General features: G+C 44.9%; 1 long non-coding RNA gene across 2 annotated transcripts; it reads right to left on the bottom strand.

Annotated features, from left to right (window-relative positions):
- Nucleotides 1-3,482: 3,482 nt before the first annotated feature.
- LOC116835812 (uncharacterized) lies at nucleotides 3,483-7,940 on the bottom strand. Of its 2 annotated transcripts, none has more exons than XR_004376303.2 (3): nucleotides 6,838-7,940; nucleotides 5,508-5,666; nucleotides 3,483-3,950 (listed from the first exon to the last, which is right to left on the bottom strand). It is a non-coding gene; the product is annotated as an uncharacterized LOC116835812 (long non-coding RNA). The 2 variants fall into 2 exon arrangements; XR_004376302.2 differs by lacking the exon at nucleotides 3,483-3,950 and adding an exon at nucleotides 4,747-4,828.
- Between the last annotated feature and the right edge of the window lie 12,794 nt (nucleotides 7,941-20,734).

Raw genomic sequence — 20,734 nt, 5'->3', positions numbered from 1 at the left:
GCAAAAGATCCTCATCACGCTCCAGCAAACGTAAATAATTTTACTTTTTTTACCAACACAGGTAGGTTAAATAAAAGGCTATTTTAAAATGAACCTACTTTTTCTACTATATCCAATCACAGTTTTCCACTGTGGAAATGATTGGTGTGTACACACTGGGTCCCCGTTTGCAGGACAGGGAAAGTTACTGATAATTCCTTGGTGTCTTGTTAGTTGGCAGAATTGGTAAAGTAAATAACAGATGAATGAAATCATGGCAAAATTCATTAACCTTGGCTAGTGCCTGGCAGTACCTGTGTGGTACAACACCATTGGCAAGAACATGCTCTGATCTGGGAGCAAGTTCAGCCTCTTTGGAGAAGAATCACAGATTAAGGTGTATGTCTCTTTAAATTAGAAAACTTAGGATAGCTTCCACTGGCACCAAGCATTCTCTTTAAAAAACAAGAAATCTCACAAATTCCAGGGCCAAGTAGCACTCTATTCTCAGATTTTGTATTGGTAGAACAATTGGTTAAGTGTATAGTGAGTTTTTTTTAGTGGTGGGGTTTTTTTTAAACTAGAATAATTATACCAGTACAACCCTCATACCAGTATAGCTTATTCCACCTCCTGTACAGCTATACCAATAGAAGCACTTCTATATTGGTATTACTGCATCCTCTGTAGGGAAGTTTGTGCCACTTTAACCATATCATTGTAGTTAAAGTGGTAAACTCCTGTGTGCAGACAAGGGCTAAAACTTCTGTTGTTACTATATGGCTTTCAAGTGACTTCACGAAAATAGTCTTAATACCCTTAAAGCTATAGCTTCACAATAGTTCATATTGTGCTGGGAAAATGAGTAGAGTGATCTGCTTAGGCGCTATAGTACTTTCACAACAGGTTCTCAAAGTGCAGGAAAGTCTAGTGGGGTGGGGATGAATTAACTTCTGTGAATGTGGTTTAAAAAAAAAATCCAGATAATTGTATTAAAACATTTACAGCTGTGTATTTTTACATAGCAGCCATCTCTTTAAAGTTATGTTTGATAAGACTACTGACCTCCTAGACACACATGGTCCACTTATGCACTTACACAGAAAGGATACAAATTGGAGAGAGTCCAGTGGAGGGCAATGAAAAAGGATTAGGAGGCTGAGGGAACTGGACTTATTTATTCTGCAGAAAAGGAGAGGGGGGGATTTGATACCAGCCTTCAACGACCGGAAAGGGGGTGTGATGGAGCAGGGACTGTCTGTGTGGGGGATGGGAGAGCCGGGGATGTCTTTAGGTGAGGGACAGGATCTAAGTCTGTAACCTGAGCCAGGTAGCGGGGGAGGGGTGTCAGCACTTTTGCCCAGGAAGCTGGACAAAGGAAGGGGCTGGCTGGAGGGGGTTAGTTCAGTTTTGGTTTTGGGCTGGGTGGTTGGAATTCAGGGAATCCCAAGCTGGGGACTAAGCTTCCTGAACCCCCAGAAGGACTTAATTGAGGGGTCCTGGTTGTGCCTCCAAGCTCTGCTGTAATCTGCATTCTTGTCCAATAAACCTGTTTTACTGGCTGGCTGAGAGTCACTGTGGGTCCCAGGAAGAGGGGTGCAGGACCGGACTCCCCCATACTCTGTGACGGGGTTCCAAAGAGGATGGAGCTAGGCTGTTCTCAGTGGTGACAGAACAAGGAACAATGGTCTCAATTCACAGTGGGTGAGGTCTAGGTTTGGATATTAGAAAATACTATTTCACTAGGAGGGTGGTGAAGCCCTGGAATGAGTTACCTAGGGAGGTGGTGGAATCTCCTTCCTTAGAGGTTTTTAAGGCCCGGCTTGACAAAGCCCCGGCTGGGATGATTTAGGTGGGGTTGGTCCTGCTTTGAACAGGGGGTTAGACTAGATGACCTGAAGTTTCTTCCATATTTGATCTTCTGTGAATCAGATTCTCTTTCTGTTTGTGCATTTTCAGCAGAATTGTTTTTACTAAGTTCCAATCAGTGAAGTTAATGAGGTTGCACAGATATCACTGGAGGCTGGATTTGGCCTGCAGAACTCTTGTAGGCCATGATGCCCAAGAAGAAGTTAGCTTGACTCAGATCCCAGTTTGAACTTGAAGGTCTGAAAGCAATTGAGGGCAGTAGAGGAGTCTCCCCCCACCCCCCTTGTAAACTGAGTATACTTTGATATGGAAAATGGACATTAATGGCAAGGGACTCTTTAAGTTCTTTAGAGGCATATTCAGAACTGTATTTGGAGCCTTTTGCTATACAGTTGTTTGTCTGTACTCCTCCATTCTACGTCCAAATATAGGGAGGTAGACTTGAGACTGTTTTGAGTTTTAACAGCTTGAGTTATTTTTGCTTCCCAAAGTAAAATTGTATTTTGGAAATGCAAAGATTTCCATCTGACCCAGGGCAAAATCTTGTGTAAATTATCCCTCTCCAAAATAAACCAGCACTGCTGCACAGTCTTTATCAGCTGCTAGTTGAGATAACTTAGCTTCTGTACAGTCCTGAGAGAATGACCTACTGCCCCTTCTTCTGAAGTCAAAGAAACTGAGAGTGGGGATATGAGTGAGGATAAATAAATTCTTCTCGCTGGTTATCTCAGAGGCACCTTCAGACAATCTTGTACAAGCCGACTTTTGCAATTTGATGGGGAGTGGAGGGCAGGGCAGCAAACTATGTCCAATTGTTAAGTTAAAAATTTCCCTGGGTTAAATGCTAATCACACAGCACTGTTATAAGAGCACATATGCACCACCCAAAGCTACCTCTCCATGTTGTCAAAAGCTAAACAGAGCAACTATTTTGGTCAGTCTGTGTCTCCTGAAGTGCTGCTTTGTCACTCTTCTTGCCAGTGGTAGTACCAGATCTTACAGCTGAATAGCAGAGCTATTCTGGTTTAATAATGATTACCATAGAACTGCCAGTTGCTAGGTTTTTATACAGAGCTGTTGGAAATCGATGAGAGCCAGCACAATGCAACCAAACAGCTCTCTGGGCTACCGGTAGTCCATGGACTACTTGTTAGGAACCAGGAGGTCCAGAATGCTGCAGTGAGAGACATTTTTAGGGAAGCTAGGTCATATTGGCCCCATCTAGCTTCCTACCTCCCTCTATTCAAACTTGCTCCCCTGGTTTTACAACCACCCTACCTGCTCATTCAGCTCTTCTCTCTGACCTGTACACATATTCCTTTGCCTACCTACTCCACTCCCATCTACCTCCTGCAGAGTAGCACGGAATGGAGCAGCTCATGAAAGAGTAATTGTAACCCTTCAGAGTTTGTCGCTTCCTCTCTGTTATGCCTTACTTATCTTTTTCATTTTAGTTTGTGGTTTTTCCCTAAAGCAATGTGTGATATGTATGGAGGACTCTGTTTAAAAAGCAAAAATGGCAGGTGCAAGGAATGTTGGTGTACAGTGAGGGGAGAAGAATAACTCCTACAGATTTGTTCATCCAGTCATTTATTTAGTTGAGTTTTTATGTATTTCAATAAATGCTCCCATTCAAAGCTCCATATGCTCTTGATACTCTTGTAAAAATTAAAACCAGTGAAAAACACAGGCCTGTCAATTACCCCAAATCAAGTGACATCAACTGGCTGAATATTCCCAGCTCCATAATTCTGAGCAGAAGTTTCTGCATGCAGTGGAATTGCCTAACAATGGACTGTTCCATTATGACTAAGGTTGCTAGGATTACTTAAGTTCCCTGCTCTCTGAAAAGAATGGAGCACAGAGAGTTGGGGAAATGGTATACTCTTTCATGAATTCCCCTGATGAGAAACCATTCTGATGATCTTAAAATGGTGTGCTGTGTGCTGGACAAGGTATGGGAGCATTAAAGCATCCCTGGAACTGATGAGAGGATGCCTTTAGCCACTAAGTTGTCACCTCTCTGGCCACTTGGTTTCAAAGGGTTCTGCAGTAACTCATATCCTCCATCAACCAAAAGGCTGGTTACTACAATAAGGAACCTGTGAGGAAGAGGAGTAAAAGTAAACTGAGCTTGTGGGAGCAGTTTAGAAGATCATGAAGGGGTGGCAGCAGTTGCCATTTTAGTCTAGTATTAGTAGGTACTGATATAGTACTAACTACTGATGGTTGCTAAAATTATGTTTGTAAAGTATGGCCTGAGGCTGTTAATACTTAGCACTTGTATAGCAGATGGCAGAGCCACACAAAACATTTTGAACTGCAGGTAGCAGGATGGGGAATGGGAAAGGAGAGCCATGAAATGATTTACCAAGGCATTCTTTCCCTGCCTCCCCCATGACAAAGATAGAGAACCTTTGAGCTATCTATTCTTTGAGTGGTTGCAGATGTATATTCCACTCAGGTGTGCATGTCCAGCGCATGGAAACCAGAGAACTTTACCTAGCAGTATCTCTAAATGTGGTGCTCGCACACTCCAGGCACTTAACCCCTCCCTTGTCTGTTTAAGAGGAGGAGGAGGGATGCTGTTTAGAAGCTGTTAGAGAAGTGCTACTTAATAGTAGAAAACCTTCCACTAGAGCTACCTATTTTGCCAAGTGGAAGTGTTTTCGATTTGGTCACTGACTCAAGGATCCATCCAGTGTTAGCCCACATTCAGGACACTATGGAGTATCTGTTACACCTTCAGTCCTCTGGCCTGTCTCTCAGCTCCTTGAGGGTCTACTTATTGGCCATCTGAGCATTCCATCCTCTGATCCAAGAGAAGTTAATTTTTTTGAACTCCATGGTAGTGAGATTTCTAAGAGGAATCATATTTTTCCACTGGTGAAAGAAGCAGTTTTTTTGTGGGACCTTAATACCGTGCTGGCTGTCTTTATGCATCCTCCATATGAACCCCTGGCAACTTGTTCTGTTTTTCCTGTGCCAAAAGGAAAGATATGCAAGATGAGTAAGCAAGCTGTGAAGTTTAATGGCAGAGCCCCCATATACTCAGTTTTTCATAGACAAAGTGGCCCTTCCTCTATTATGATGGCATATGCACTAGCTTAGGGCACACCTCCATTCAGCTGGGGCCCAAGTGACACTGATGGCATTTATCAACAATATTGGACATTTGAAGGGCTGCTGTCTGATCTTCCATACATACTTTTACCAAACTATGCTATTATGGCTGCATCTAAATCAGGTGCAGACATTGGGAAGGCCATTATGTAGTCATTCTTTAAGTAGATTCCTGGCCCACCTCCTATTGATATGACTTGTAAATCACCTGAGTGGAATATGATGCCTACAACCACTCAAAGAAGAAAAGACAGTTATCTACCTGTATGTTAATTGTTCTTTGAGTAGTGTTACTATGAGTGCTCTACTTCAGGTGCACATACACCTCTTGAGCTCTTGATCAGAGTTTTTTCATTAGTAGTGTCCATTTGGCCCATGCGCCAAGACTATACAGGGCTACATGGGCAAACCACCCTTTGTTCCTTCTCAGCTGTCTCAGCCTTAGCATATGTGCCTTGAGCATGTCTTGGCTATTGTTCTTTTTTGTTTGTTTAGTATTAGCTTGTAATTAGCAGATAAGAAGTGAGAGGATTTACCTTGTTCTTCTCTCTCCATTTGGAGAGAGCATGCCTGGCTCTCTCAAGTCTCAAATGGTGCCTCTCTTGCTGGAAGGCTATCCTGATATGCACTGGACACTGTGTGTCTGCTGCCTGGGAGAGTCTCACATTTCCCAGTAGCATAACTTCTGCCTGGCCCTGAAATCCAGAAGAAGAAAGAACCAGGAGATCAAGCTTGGGCTGCTGCTGATAGAGCGTTCCCTTTGTCCTCTTTCAGAGTCAGATCAGGAGACACCCTCCCATGCCCAGACATCCTTCTCCAGGCAAATCTAGAGCCTCTTTGATCTTGGCTAAGGTCTCCCCTAGGAAGGGGAAGACTTTAGAGACCTCAACAATAGTGGCTCAATAAATAAATAAATATATAAGAGAAAGAGAGAGATCGAGATCTATCTCATAGAACTGGAAGGGACCCTGAAAGGTCATCAAGTCCAGCCCCCTGCCTTCACTAGCAGGACCAAAAACAGGAGATCTGTCTCCCATCATAAGGAGCCTGCTTCCAAAATATCTTGGTTCCTTGCTAAATAAATGGTCTCAGAAGCCTCAACCTCTCAGCACAGTACTGTAGACATGAAAGACTTTTTCGGGACCAGTGGCGCTGGAAAGTCCCAGAGCTCTAAAAACAAACATGGCTCTGGCCAAGCTGTCAGTACTGTCTACATGCAACAAGGAAAGTAGGGATAAGAACTCTTCCAGATGGGTACCACTGACTCATCTCTGTCCTTGGTACCTCTCCAGTTGGGGCCTCAGTACTGTGCAAACCAAATCTACAGTGCTGTCTGCTTTGATAACCAAGCATGCCACTGCATAAGTACCAGTCCTCCATACAATTCCACAGTAATTTAGGTACTCAAAAGACTTAGCAGTGGCAGATGAACCAGAATCTCCACTGCCTGTGGGTACGGAATGCCTCTTGGTAGTGAGACACCAGTCCCTGAGATGATATCACTCTTCAGTAGCTCCTGATTCAATGGCATTTTCTGCTGGTGCCCCCTATTAGAGGATACTGAGGAGGAGGGAGACCTTTCAGTCTTGTCCATCTTGTGCAGGATTCCCTCATCCATCCATAGAAGAACTCACTCTTTGACAACCACAGAGAAGACTCTTGTGGTCGTCACCATGGGTGGGACCAATCCTACATGCCACACTCTCCCATATGGGCCCCTGCAATGGCTATACTGGGATCCCTGGGCTGTGTACAGACAATTTGGCTCAAAAAGATCTATTCACTGATCAGAAACAGCACAGACAAACAAGTCTTAATTCCTCATCACATAAAGGACTCCATAGACTGGTGATAAGATCAACTCACCGTTGGTGCAGGCATTCCTTTTCTTCATCCAAATCCAACAATCACTGTGACAACAGATGCTTTCCTGTTAGGATGGGGAGTTCACCTCAGTACTTGCTCAGGGCAGATGGTTGCCTCAGGAAGCCAATCTCTGTATCAACATTTTGGAATTCAGGGCAGTCAGGAACGCCTGTCTTCATTTTCTGCCCCTCATCAGGGGCAAATCAATCAGGATCATGACAGACAATGTAGCCTGCATGTCCTATATCAACAAACAAGTGGGAGCAAGATCCCCCTCCCTGTGCCAAAGAAATAAAGCTGTGTAGTTGGTATATAACCCATCACATCCATATTTCAGCTGTCCACCTCCAAAGCAGCCAGAACACCTCAGACAATGCTCTGAGCAGGCCTATGAATGGGAATTGGCCTCTCAGATCCATGGTATATTCCAAATTTGGGGATTTCCAGAGGTGGATCTCTTTGCTATCTTCAGGAACAAGAACTGTCATCTGTTCTGCTCAAGAGGTCTACGCCATCAGTCTCTGGGAGATGCCTTTCTACTATCTTGGATGAAGGATCCATTCTATGCATTCCCCCTAATACTGAGAGTGATGAACAAGATAAGACCGGACAAGGCCAGGGTAATCCTTTATATTCCTGACTTGACTGAGACAGGCTTAGTATCCTTGCCTGCTTCATCTGTCCATCTACCTGGCAATCAAACGTCCGATCATCCACTATCTCTTCTTCCAAATTGTAGGTCCATTTACACAAACCCAAGCTAGGGGTCCTCCACCTCAGGGCATGGTTCCTTGATGGTTCGTGGGGTTAGAGCCTACCTGTTCTGTGGAAGTACAAGTGTTCTTCGAGTGCTTGCTCATATCTATTCCAGTTAGGTGTGTGCGCACGTCGCATGCATAGATGTCAGAACTTTTTTCCCTAGCAGCTACCCGTTGGGCCAGCTGTGGAGGCCTCTGGAGTGGCACCGATATGATGCTCTATATATGACCCTGCTGGCCTGCCTCTCCCCTCTCTTCAGTTCCTTCTTACTGCCAGTGACAGTTGTTGGAACAGTGGTCTCTTGCTCATAAGTGCTCCACTTCTCCTTAGCTATTCTACTTATCTCTGTGTATAGTTACACTATTGTTAGTTATCTTCAGTGTTAAGTATATTTATCATTCAGACCTTGCAGTTCCTGTGGCAAGTCCATACCCACAGGCAATCCCCACAACTCCTGCCTTCGGTGTCTGGGAGAGACCTATCAAGTGGATAAGTGCAGGATTTGCAAAGCATTTAAACCTTGTACTAGAAAGAAAAGAGACATTAGACTTAAACAACTCCAAATGGAGGATGCCCTTCGTCTGCCTCAAGACCCAGCCCTGAGCGCCCTGGTGCGGAGCGCCCCACTGGCAATGCCGACTACAGCACCGAAAAAGGACTCAGCATGCCCTTCTAGGGCCCGGAGATCTCCTGGGCCCAAAAGCACTCTTCCCCAGCACCCTCTCACTCCCCAGCCACCCATAAGAAGCAGGCCACGGAGGAGACTTCACAAAGGCCCAAGGCTGCAGTTGCACCCCCGGCAGGGCATGGTGTGGACCAGGGACATAAGGCCAACCTGCTTTCCAGTAGGCCTCATCCTGCACAAGCCCCTATCCCCCAAGGGAGCCCCGCACTGCTGGACTCCTTGCAGTTGCAGGTGGAAGAGATCACGCTGTCCTCCACACCGAACACCTTTGAGGCCGCCAGAGGCCTCATTGAGATGATAGCGCCCAAGTCCCCGGTCTCGAGGCCTACACCAGCTCGAGCCCCAGCACTGTCAAGGGGCAGTCTGGTGTTCTTTGGGCCATCCACCCCCAGACCAGCACCACTGTGCTGCTGATTCCTGGCACCACACCCATGCTCCATGCCAGTCTGACTCGCAGCGACAGTCCAACTTGCGACACTGGTCTCACAGCCCTGATCCTCTGAGCCGTTTCTGCTCGAGGTGGACATCGGCTGCCAGGTCGTGGTCTCTGTCACAGCACCGCTCACTGACTCAGCACTGTTCCTCAACATGGAACCATTCACGGTCACACTCCCGTGGCCGCTATCCACTGAGGTGAGGCCGAGCCTCTCGGCACCGGACGACATCCCGGTACCAATCCCCACAACAGCACCGCCGGTCATCGTCCGGATCCCGCCAACCCATACGGCACCCATCCTGCTCTTCGGGGAATGCGGAAATTCCTCTGGCACAGCACACCGTCCCTCCTTGGCCGTCACTCTCCCAGTCTCTCTCTCTCAGGTCGGGTAAGGCATCGGGGGCATCAGAGGTACCCCAATCAGGCCCAGGCAATATCAGACAGGACATCTCAGTGCCCCACTGGCAGTTCTGGACCCCCTGGACATACCACTAAGCCCAGGGCTCTCCTCCAGACATCCGTCCACCTTCATGCTCTGGGTCACATATTCCTGAGGCAACTATGTACATGTCACCCGTACCTAGACGACTGGCTCATAAGAGGTCGATCTCGCCAGCAGGTAGAATCGCAAGTACAATTGGTCAGAGACACGTTCGACTGCTTGGGCATTATTCTGAACGTCAACAAGTCTCTTCTCACCCCAGCACGAACAATAGAGTTCATTGGGGCAGTCCTGGATAGAAACCGGGTAAGGGTGTTCCTCCTAGAGGTCTGTCACCTAGCCCTCATGCAGGTAATCACCGGCCTTTGCAACTTTCCCACCACCACGGTGAGACAGTGCCTCAAGCTGCTGGGTCACGTGGCGTCCTGCACCTATGTGGTGCAACATGCCAGGCAGCAGCTCGGGCCCCTGCAGGCGTGGCTCACGTCTACGTATTGCCTGGGCTGCAACAGTCTGGACGTAGCCTCAATTCCCTTCATTGGTGGCTGGACTCCCACTTGGTAAGTGCCGAGATATAGTTCCATCCTCCCCAGCCTGCTCTCGCATTGGTGAAGGATGCATCGGCACTTGGCTGTGGAGTGCATCTTGGGAGCATGACGATTTAAGGCCTGTGGCATGTAGAGGAGAGAGCCCTGCATATCAACATCAAGGAGCTCAGGGCAATCCGCCTTGCATGCCAAACGTTCCTGTCAGGCTTGCAGAGCCACTGTGTAGTGGTGCTGATGGACAAGACCATGGTCATGTTTTGCATAAACAAGCAAGGCGAAGCTCGGTTGTCTCCTCTGCCTGGAAGCCCTCCTACTATGGGAATTTTTGTCTAGCCCACTCCATCCACTGCAAGCCTCATACCTTCTGGGCATTCAGAACGTACTGGCAGACAGCTTGAGCAGACAGTTCCTCACTCACAAATGGTCAATTTGGCTGGATGTCATCCACTCCATCTTCCACAGCTGGGGGTTTCCCCAAATCGATCTGTTCACCACGCGGGCCAATGGGAAGTGCCCAACCTTTTGCTCTTTCCAGGATCACAGTCACGGCTTGATTGCGGACGCCTTCCTGATTCCATGGTCCAGTCAACTACTGTATGCCTTCCCACCATTTCCTCTCATCCACAAGGTGCTTCTCAAGTTCTGCAGGGACCAGGCAGACATCAGCCTGGTGGCTCCAGCTTGGCCTCGCTAGTGCTGGTACCCCACCTTCATGGACTTGTTGATCTGGTCCCCAATCCGCCCATCTCTCACTCCCGATCTCATCTCCCAAAATCATGGCCACCTTCTCCACCCCGACCTACAGTCACTTCACCTTACGGCCCTGAAGATCCGTGGTTAAACCAAGCAGAGCTCATCTGTTCGGACCCACTCAGGTGAGTGCTCCTAGAGAGCCATAAGCCTTCTACCAGGACCACTTACAAAGCAAAGTAGAAGAGTTTTTCTGTCTGGTGTGCCCAGCGACAGGTGCTCCCACTCCAGCCTTTTATCCCATGCATCCTGGACTACCTGGTGCACCTGACAGATCAGCACCTGGCATTCGGTTCTCTTAAAGTCCGCCTCGCGGCTATTTTAGCCTTTCACCCGGGTGTTTCTGGGCGGTCAGTGTTTGCACACCCTATCGTGGGTTGTTTCCTAAAGGGGGTGGAAAAGATCCATTCTCCAATGTGTGAGCCTCCATATACCATCTTTCATAAGGACAAGGTGCAGCTCAGGCCTTATCTGGCCTTCCTACTGAAAGTCGTCTCCCACTTCCACGTCAGCCAGGATATTTTCCTACCGGTCTTCTATCCAAAGCCACATGCCACCTCTGGGAGCAGTGGTTGCATCCGCTGGACGTTAGAAGGGCGCTCACCTTCTACATAGACCGAACAAAGCCATTTCGCAAAACAACCCAACTATTCATTGCCTTAGTGGAACGGATGAAAGGTTCACCGGTCTCCTCCCAGCGGATATCTTCCTGGATCATGGTGCATATTCGTGCTTGCTACAACTTAGCAAAAGTCCTCCCGCCTGCTGTCACGGCGTATTCCACGAGGGCTCAGGCCTCATCGGCAGCGTTCCTAGCACACGTACCCCTTCAGGACATCTGCAGGGCTGCCACATGGAGTTTGGTGCACACCTTCATGTCACACCGTTTACCAATCACATGATGATGCTGCCTTCAGCAAGGCAATTCTCCGGTCTGCAATACCTTGACTCTGACCCCACCTCTGAGGTAAGGCTTGGGAGTCACCTAACTGGAATTGATATGAGCAAGCACTTGAAGAAAAAACGGTTACCTTTTTGTAACTGTTGTTCTTCGAGATGTGTTGCTCATATCTATTCTATTCTCTCCCCCCCCCCCCCCCCCCCCCCCCCCCCCCGCCCAACACGCACTTTCCCCTCTGTCGGAGTAGCTGGCAAGAAGGAACTGAAGGAGGTTCAGGCCGGCAGGGTCATATATAGAGCACCATATCGGCACCACTCCAGGGGGCTCCACAGCTGGCCCGACGGATAGCTGCTAGGGAGAACACTTCCGACATCCGTGCATGTGGCACGCGCACACACCTAACTGGAATAGATATGAGCAACACATCTTGAAGAACAACAGTTACAAAAAGGTGAGTAACCATTTTTTACTGAACAGTAGAAAGAAGTCAACCCGAATCACTTGCTTGCAGAAGTGGAAGAGATTCAGGTTTTGGTGTCAGCTCTAGTAGCTTGTATCTGAATCCTTATCTTGGCTATCCTAGATAGACTTAAAGAAGTCAGGGTTATCAGTTAGCTTGATCAAGGTTCACTTGGCCACAATATACATTTTCATCCTTCAGTAGAAGCGTTTTCGATTTTTGCTCACCTTATGTCTTTGAGGTTTATTAAAGGTTAGAGGAATCTCCCAAGTAAGGGACCCCACCCCAACATGGGCTCTAAATTTCATGCTTAGATGTCCTACAAGACCTCCATTTGAACTGATGGCAACGTGTTCTTTGCTTCACTTATTTATGAAGACAGCCTTTTTAGTGGTCATTCCGTCGACCTGTAGAGTGGGAGAAACTGGGGCCTCCTGAGAAATAGCTAGAACCCCTCCCCCCCTTTACAATGTTTATCGAAGACAAGATTTCTTTAAACTGCACCCCTAGATTCTTACCTAAGATGATATCCGCCTTTCATCTTAAGCAGCCCATTCATAAGAATGGCCATACTGGGTCAGAGCAAAGGTCCATCTAGCCCAGTATCCTGTCTTCTGACAGTGGCCAATGCCAGGTGCCCCAGAGGGAATGAACAGAACAGGTAATCACCGAGTGATCCATCCCGTCACCCACTCCTTGTAAGTGTGGCCTTCACAACATCTCTGGCAAAGAGTTCCACAGGTTGACTGGTGTTGTGAGAAGAAATTTCCGTTGTTTTAAAGCTGCTGCCTATTAATTTCATTTGTGACCCCTAGTTTTGTGTTTGAGAGTAAATACACTTATTACTTTCTCCACCTCATCATGATTTTATAGACTCTATATATCCCCCTTAGTCATCGCTTCCAAATTGAAAAGTCAGGCTTTTATTAATCTCTCTTCATAGGACAGCCGTTCATACCCTAATCATTTTTGCTGCCTTTTGAACTTTTCAATTCCAATATATCTTTTTGAGATGGGCGACCACATTTGCACACAGTATCAGATGAGCTACCATGAAGTTTATATAGAGGCAAGTATGGTATTTTCTGTCTTATCATTCCTTATCTTCTGATCAGCATTCTGTGGCTTTTTGACCATGCTGCACATTGAAGGAATGATTTCGAGAACTCCCAAATGACTAAGATCTCTTTCTTGAGTGGTAACAGCCAATTTAGACACCATCATTGTATATGTATAGTTGGGATTATGTTTTTCAATGTGCATCACTTTGCATTTATCAACATTGAATTTCATCTACCATTTTGTTGCCAGTCAGTTTTGTGAGATCCTTTTGTAGCTCTTTGCAGTCTGTCTGGGACTTTTAACTATCTTGAACAATTTTGTATCGTCTGCACATTTTGCCACAACAAACTTACCCCAAGGGTCCTCCCTTACCTGGAGAACTCCCTAACAAAACTCCTGTTAGCCGCTCCTGTTTGCTAGCTCCTCTGGTTGCTTAGGAGCAAGCTTTTTAAAGCCATCCTCTATCACCTCTGCATCAGAGTCTCAACTCTTGATATTTGGTGCAAAGGAACTGAGGTGGATCAGAGCAGCATTGCCCTATGTACCAGAGGATGCAAATGTCGTCCTCCCTGTGGGTACTGATAGTAAAGTTCTCTGTCTTTGGCCACACGCACACCTGAGTGGAATATGCATCTGAATCCACATAAAGAAGTTACCATACAGTCTTGTCTTAGGCTCCAATTTGCTTGTGCAAATTAAACATTTGTGTTCATTTGCTTTTGATTAACACCAGAACCACAGGATTGATCTGGATCACTGTACAAGAAGAACTTCCATCATCTGCTTAGAACTTCCATCCTTTCTTCCTTAGTGCTTATTTAGACTGGGAAGCTATTCTGCTATAGCTGTCAGTCAATTTCTCTGTGTAGACAAGCTCTTAATGCACTTGTACACCTCTTTTGTTTCAGTGCTAATTATTTATTATACTGTAGTATATTGTTATCCTGGGAGGCTTTCATGGTTGCCTGAAGTGGGTCTTTAAGCTATAAAATCACAGACCTAGTTATAACCAATGGGTGTGCTAAACACCGTTCTTTCAGGATAAATGGAAGGAGCAATGAAATTCCCTTTGATATAATGATAGCTAGAAACAATAGGAAGTTCCAGCTGAAGGCACTGGGCCACATGACAAAGCCTGAGCAGAGCTAAGTTGTGTGATCTGGGTGTTTTCCTGGACTGTAGGCAAATGCAGGGGCTACTGGTTTGTTTGGCAAACAGTGTGCCTGTGAGGCAGGAAAGCCAGCAGACAGTGAGAGGAGCAGTCGTAAATATGGCCCTGTTGGAGTGAAGACAGAGCTCCAGATTGACTGGAGGGGAAGACTAGGAAATAAGGAGTAAGGGAATTGCCAATTGTTTGTTTCTATTGTCTTCAGGAAGACAGGACAGTCTGTATGTTCTTTGCAAATAAACAAGATTGTACCAAAGAAAATACCTGACTTGTATCACCAGTTTCTCCTCCTATTGGAAACAGCTCTGCAGGGCCATGAATATTGGCTAATCTCTCAGGCCAAAGGGCGCATAACTGGTTTCAGGAATAGAATAAGAGTGTCAAAGGAGAGAAATTATGAACCAGTACTCCTGTTGAACCAAAATGGAACAAATGGTGGAGATGCTTGCAGAAATCAAAGATGACCAAAAGAGCTTCAAATAAAGGCTTCACAGAAGGAATCTAAGCAACATCTGAAGGTTTCCCAGAAAGGACTTAGACCACCAGTGGTCAGAGATAAAATCTTTGGGGCAGCAGCCAGAAAGTGTTGAGACAGATTTGGAAGTCATACTACAAAATTTCCAGTGCAGACAGGCAAGATGGACTGATGAGGTGACCAACAAACAGACTATCATGGACCAAAAGATGTTCCATGTAATAGGGGAGACCAAGAAATATCTGTTCAACTTGGTGCTTGTAAATAGAGACAGCTGCAACAAGAACTTTAGAGAGCTAAAAAACCACCTGGAGAAGGAGCTCAAAGGGCTGCATACTATAGGGGAAATTAGCAGTCTGGATTAGGAATTGGGTCAGACTGAGAATTTGGGTAAAACAGGATATTTCCAACAGTTTTAAACCCTTTTTCTAATCCAGAGAGGTTAGATTGTTCAAGATCAGGTAATACAAAAGCCATTGGGGGCGGGGACGACAAGGATATGGTACAAGCTCTTGATATGCAGCTAAAATCTAGCTATCAATCTGAGCTGACCAAGGCACAGCTAAGGGCTAGAAGAAGGGGAAAGAACAGACTTCACCTCAACTGCAGTAGGACATGAAGAGTTGTGCCTGGTATACCCAGATATCAGTGAGGACTAAGATTTCCAAGCTAAATTAACAATGGCCCAGATTACAGATCTGCAGTTTGGCTTAGATTTTCAGCTCAAGATCATTGAAAGGAGGCCAAGAATGCTTTCTGTGACTGAGGAATTTGCCACAGAACTTCAATCGTTCCTTGCAGGAGCCCACCAGAAAAGGAAGCAACTGCTATTGAGGAAGATGGAAACTGATCACCATGAGCCCTGTAAGTACAGGTCTGGATCTAATATGCCTGATGGAAAAGGGAATTCTAATCTGGTTTATGACAGTTTTGAATGGTTAGGAAAAAATTTAAATTTGGTTTGTAAAGCAAGGTAGGTTGGCAATAATGCAAAAACTTGAGAAGCAGTTCAGTTAATGGCTGGTACTGTGAAAAAATTGGCCATAGAAGGATTATAATAAATTTAAGGTAAGCCAGAACAGAGCATAACAAGTATCTATTGAAAGTCTCCCACCCACTTTGGGAAACAGGAGGGACATCAACTTGGTGGGGGAGGGTAAACTTCGAGGTACAAGGATCAGCCCCACAGATTTTGTTAGGATCAGGACAATTAAACAACAATGGCAGTTTGGCTATTGAATGCGTTAGAGTCCGTTATGTGCACAGGAACAGATGACACTGGCACAAACAGAAGTTAGTAGACCAGATATGCTGCTAATGCTAGGGTAATAGGGGACCCCAAACTGAAACACCTAACTGATGTCAAATAGAGGCAGTTACTGGAGAAAGTGCACCTATCCAAATATGGGGAAACTGGGCATGAAAATTGGACCTCTGAAATTTGAGCAGGTCTGGATTGCAGAGACAGCAGATGTTAATCATTGGTGTGGGTTTCATTATGGCTAATAACTGCATAATAAATGTCAGGAAAGGTGTCTTAATAAGAAATTTCCATACACTGGATTTTAAGACGTGGCCTAGGTGAAACAAATGATTTGCAGGTAACTGGTTTGCAGTGAACAAGAGTTCTACTTCCAGGGGCAATTGCCATAGTAACAGCTACATGCTGTGGTGGTTTTTCAGCAAGGAAAAGATGGGGAATTGTTGAGACCTGTTTTGAGACCCATGGTCTCGGGAGGGATTTTAACTGCAAAGGTTTTTGTAGATTGGAGGTAGGAACAGATTCCTGTTCATTTGCTGAATGTTTCTGATAAACAGTAAATACAAAAAAAGGAAACCACATCTGCAAAATGTGAACCAGTAAAATTAGTAAATGCCTGGTATAGAAGAAAACTAAAAGGAAGAAAGGGGTGAAGGTAAGCCCCAGAGTTTCTACTGGAGTTCTGGGTAAACCACTTTGGCGCACAATCAACGAAGATGGAATTTTCACTGACAAAAATGAAATTGAGGTTGGGTAGAACAAGACAGTTCCTGAGACGCCCACAAATTAGCATGGTTTTGTATGGCTCTGCTTCTATTATAGAAGGTTTATTTGTGGGTTTGTCTATATTGTAATACCATTGCATACGCTGGGTGAGGAAGGGAAACCATCTGTGGTCAACAGAGGAGCGACTTCATATTTTCGGAGTTGAGAGAGGGTTCTCGTGTCTGCTCCTGTCTTACTCTACCTGTTTCAGATTGTTTGTTTCAAATCTTTCATATTGGACACAGGTGCTAGTGTCTACAGATTGGGAGTGGTGTTACTACTTATGTTATCAGAGAGGTAGAATCTTAGCTTGGCTCTTCCCAGAAACTGAGGGTGTAGCTGTGGAAGCTGAGGTTGGAAGGGCTTTGACAGTAATGAATTCCCCATTAGAACAGAATGAGCGAAGTCTGCTCCAGCTCCACAGAAACGATGGATAGTTGGTAGGAGTCCATTGAATATGGCCTTTCCTAGTTGGCTGAAAGGAGACTGGGTAGTGAGTGGAATGGTCCATGGAAATCTGTACTTAGAGTAGTGATCAATGGTTCACTGTCAAATTTGGAAGGATGTATCTAGTGGTGTTGCACAGGGTTCTGTCCTGGGTCTGGCACTGTTCAGTATTTTCATCAACAACTTGGATACTGAAGTGAAGCATATACTTATAAAATTTGTGAATGACACCAGGATCAGAATTCCAAACAACATTGACAAATTGGAGAATAGGTCTGAAATCAACAAGACGAATTTAGTGAAGACAAGTATGAAGCTCTTCATTTAGGAAGAAAAAATATCAAATGCACAACTACAAAATGGGGAATAACTGGCTAGGCAGTAATACTGCTCAAAAGGATCCGGGGGTTATAATGGATCACAAATTGAATGAGAGTCAACAATGTGATGCACTTGCAAAAAACGCTAATATTCTGGTATGTATTAATAGGAGTGTTGTTGATGTCAGACTTGGGGAGGGAGGAAATCTGATAAATCTTCAAATATCTTATGGGAGGTTATAAAGAGAGTGGTGATCAGTTGTTCTTTTTGTCCACTGAAGGTAGGCAAGAGGTAGTCTGCAGCAAGGGAGATTTAGGTTAGTGTAACAGACCCAAACCAGTGGGGTACAGGAGTCCGGTCACTGGATGAATAGTTTTCTGTTCCCTGAGTGACCAGAGCAGGGGCTGCACTAGAGTAATCAGGAACCTGCTAGAACCAATTAAGGCAGACAGGCTGTTAGAGACTTGGCGCCATCCAGGCAGGCTAATCAGGCACCGGGTTAAAAAGGAGCCACTCCAGTCAGGCAGAGGAGCCGAGGAGAAGGAGCATGTGTAGGAGTTGGGGCAAGGAGTGAGAGTGAGAGAGGTACTGCTGGAGGAGTGGAGGAGGACAAGCATTATCAGACACCAGGAGAAGGTCCTGTGGTGAGGAATAAAGAAGGTGTTTGGAGGAGCCATGGGGAGTAGCCAGGGAGTTGTAGCAGTCATGCAGCTGTTCCAAGAGGACTCTAAGACGCCTGCAGCCACAGGGCTGCTGAATCTGGAATAGAGGGCGGGCGGGTCCCCAAACCTCCCAACTCCTGATCAGACACAGGAGGAGCTGACCCAGACTGTGGGTTCCACAAGAGGGGAAGATCACTGAGGTGAACAAATCCGCCAATAAGCGCAGGACCCACCAAGGTAGAGGAGGAACTTTGTCACAGTATTCTTCATAAGAATTCTAACCCAAACAAGCTTCACAGAGAGAAATATCACTGAGAGGATCAAACATCTTCTCTTTTCTCTACCATCTCCCTTTTTGAGGGCGGATGATTAGTATTTATAAAATGAGATGTAAACAAAAACAGGAAAATATAGTTCTTAACAAGTAATCTGTACAAGAAAGAGACTGCTTTGTTGACTGCTAAGAAAAATATCACACTATCAATAATCATAGTAATGAAAAATGTATTAAAATCCTCCAAAATCTGATAAGTAACTAATGGGATTGGGGTGGGAATTAGAAATTCGGAATGCAACTGCATGTATTAACAAAGGTATCCATTACGCATTTAAAGTTCAGTCCAATTAAGTTCATTGGAGCATGATTTTGATATTTTAGTGTATAAAATTTCATTCACTTAAAACTAAAGACCATAGAGAGAGAAGCATTCATTAACACACAATACTGTGACTGGCTATATACATTCATATACAGAAGGATCAGCTTAATATTTGCTTAATACCACCTGTGGGGGAAATCTGCCCTGTCACTACAGGAGGCGTGGACTACATTTTTATCTATTATCTAACAGCATCGTAGGCGTCTGTGGCACTTTACACACAAATAAAAGATGCTGTCCTTCCCTAGAGGAGTTTACAATCTCGGTTAAATGATATGACAAAGGGATGGGGGAAAGCAGGAAACAGGAGAAGCCCACAAAGTCTAATGTTATGAGGTTTCTTGTTTTCACATTTTATTTCCATGTTTTGTTGGATTTTTTAAATTTTCTTTTTATTAAGCTGGTAAACTGGGATCTAGTGGACCTGTTCCATCCTTGATATAATAATCCTGCAGTGCACATTGAATCATATTTTATTTATTTAATATACTTTGTTTTTGTCTTTATTGCTGGTGTTCACAAGAAATGCCCAGACTATTACGCAGTGTGAATTAGATTATTCTGAGGTTATCGAAGGTTAGTTTTTTAAAACAATAATAAAAAAAAAAAAGGCAGGGGGTAAATACATGCTCTTTCCTACTTAATGCTGGAGGTTTCTAATGCATTGTTTCTAGGATCCCACGAGGTGTATTACTTGGCAATTGTCTGTAAAGGTCTATATTTATACTCTGCTGTATTAGCTTGGGAGCTACTCTTTAGGAAAGAAGAGAGCAGAAGGAGTAGGTAAACTTAAATTATAGGGGGTTTGGAAACAACCTTCATATTAAGGTTGCCTGACATTTTCCTTACATTATAGAAACTGCTGGTGGTCTGGAGAGCTGCATCACATGAAAATCATAGAAATATGGGACTGGAAGGAACCTTGAGAGGTCATCTAGTCCAGCCTCCTGCGCTGAGGTAGAACCAAGTAAACCTAGACCATCCCTGACAGGTGTTTGTCTAACCTGTTCTCAAAAATTTCCAACAATAGACATTCCACAACCTCCTTTGGAAGCATATTCCAGTGCTTAACTATCCTTGTAATTTGGAAGTTATTCCTAATGTCTAACCTAAATCTCCCTTGCTGCAGATTAAGCCTATTATTTCTTGTCCTACCTTCAGTGGATGTGGAGAACAATTGATTACTGTCCTCTTTAATAACAGCTCTTAAGTTATTTGAAGACTGTCATCAGGTTCCCCTGCAGTCTTCTTTTCTCAAGGCTAAACATGCCTAGTTTAGTTTAACCTTTTCCTCTGAGGTAAGGTTTTCTAAACCTTTGATCATGTTTGTGGCTGTCCTTTAGATTCTCATGGAGCACTCCAATGAGGCCTCAGCAGTGCCAAGTTAGAACAGTGCCAAAGATAGTTACGTCCTGTGTCTTACATCTGTTAATACATCCCAGAATGTTAACTTTTGCAACTGCATCATAGTGTTGACTCTCATTCAATTTATGATCCACTGTAACCACCCGATCCAGTTTTTTTCCCTATTTTGTAGTTTTGTGTGATTTTTTTTTTCTTCCTAAGTGTAGTATTTTGCACTCATCTTGACTGAATTTCCTTTTGTTAATTTCAGACCAATTCTCTAATTTGCCAAGGTTGTTTTGACCTCTAATCCTGTTCACCAACATGCTAGCAACCCCTACCAGTTTGGTATCATTCACAAATGTTGTGAGCATACTCTCTGTTCCATTAGACAAGCTATTAATGAAAATATTGAATAGTGACAGACTCCTGTAGAACCCCACCCTAGATATAGCCTCCCCTTTGACAGCAAACCTGAGCCGCCACTATTTTTAAGGATGGTCTTTCAACCTTTAGGTACCCACCTTATAGTACTGACAGCTAGAGTAGATCACCTTGCCTTAGTTTGCTTATAAGAATATGATGTGGAACTATATCAAAAGCTTTACTAAAATAAAGCTCTATCATGACTACCGCTTCCTCCCAGCCGCTAGTCACCCTGCCGAAGAAGGAAATAAGGCTGTTTGTCATGATTTGTCCTTGCCAAATCCATGTTGACTATTCCTTATGACCCTATCATCAGCTAAGGGCTT

The sequence above is a fragment of the Chelonoidis abingdonii genome, chromosome 11 (genome assembly GCF_003597395.2).
Source record: "Chelonoidis abingdonii isolate Lonesome George chromosome 11, CheloAbing_2.0, whole genome shotgun sequence".
In the NCBI taxonomy this organism is placed as follows: domain Eukaryota; kingdom Metazoa; phylum Chordata; order Testudines; family Testudinidae; genus Chelonoidis; species Chelonoidis abingdonii.
This window is presented reverse-complemented; position numbering and strand designations above follow the sequence as displayed.